Below are 1,233 nucleotides of genomic sequence, written 5' to 3' on the forward strand. Positions count from 1 at the left end.
TAGAGTATGGTGCTGTTCTTTGGAATCCACATACCGCAGGCAACTCTCGACAACTGAAATCGTGCAAAAAAAATTTCTTAGTTTCGCTGGGTTTATTCTACATATACACCATCAGCCTCACGATTACGCCCCTATTTCTGAATTCCTCAATATTGATACCCTTTCTAATCGGAGAATCACTCTAGGGTTTAAGTTTCTGTATGGATTGTTGTCAGGTAACATAAATTCGCCTTACCTTTTAAGCCTTATTAATTTTAGAGTACCTCAACGTTTTTCTCAAAATAATGCTCCTTTCTACATTCCTTCTTACATTTCTAATTATTTAGCAAATGAACCTATCACAAGATTAATGTCTCTTGCCAATGTTCACGTTTCCCACCTCTGTTAATGCTTATACCATACCTATGTATATCTTTATAATTATAATGTTTTTTAGTTATCTTGTACTTATAACTAGAATTTAATTGTAAATCAGTTTATATCTAACTTTATTTTTCCAAAGGGCTAGACCCGTAAATATAAATAAATAAATAAATTAATTAATTAATTGAAGTCAAGTTAAGTTCATCATATTTGTTAACTTATGCTGCTACCCAGCCTTAAAAAATTTATCTTGTTAAGTGAGTTTTTTATTTTAATAGTTATTTTATAACAATTATAAATTTAATCACATAATAATGTTTTATTTTTAGGATCCAATTGTTCGAGTAAATAATTATATTAAGCATAGATTAGAAAGAAACGTGGAATTGTATAACTTGATTAATAAAAGTCTATCAGGATTTTTGTCTGAAGAAGGAATTGTAAATGTAATGTATAAGGCAAGCTTACATTTTTATTATTACATTCTATATTGCTATTATATGAATCATACTTTTAATTTGCTTATATAATATTTTTATTTTATTCAGGTTATTACCAACGATTACAAGAGAATATCATCGTATATTGTGAAAAATCAACTTGCTAAATTAGAGAAGGACAGAAAAGTGGTTTTAATCAACAATGAAATGTGTGATTGAATATTATTAAAATTTAAGTTGTTATTATTTTAAGTGTTTTTTTTTCTTAAACCAAGTTAAAAATAGAACAAAAACGTGTTATTTATAATTGGGTAATTTAAAATAAATAATTTAATTTAAGATAACAAGTAAAACTAGAGACCAGGTTTATATGACTAAAGGTGTTTAAATATAATAAATAAATGAATGTCAAAAGGATCAAAATAACAAT

General features: G+C 26.3%; 1 long non-coding RNA gene across 1 annotated transcript in view; it reads left to right on the forward strand.

The window, feature by feature from the left end:
* Positions 1-825, forward strand: part of LOC115034655 — an 11,304-nt gene extending 10,479 nt beyond the window's left edge. Inside the window, exon 7 of the long non-coding RNA XR_003839987.1 lies at positions 693-825. This is a non-coding gene — a long non-coding RNA (uncharacterized LOC115034655). The remainder of the gene's footprint in view (positions 1-692) is intronic.
* The last annotated feature ends 408 nt before the right edge of the window (positions 826-1,233 follow it).

This window comes from Acyrthosiphon pisum, chromosome X (genome assembly GCF_005508785.2).
Source record: "Acyrthosiphon pisum isolate AL4f chromosome X, pea_aphid_22Mar2018_4r6ur, whole genome shotgun sequence".
Lineage (NCBI taxonomy): Eukaryota > Metazoa > Arthropoda > Insecta > Hemiptera > Aphididae > Acyrthosiphon > Acyrthosiphon pisum.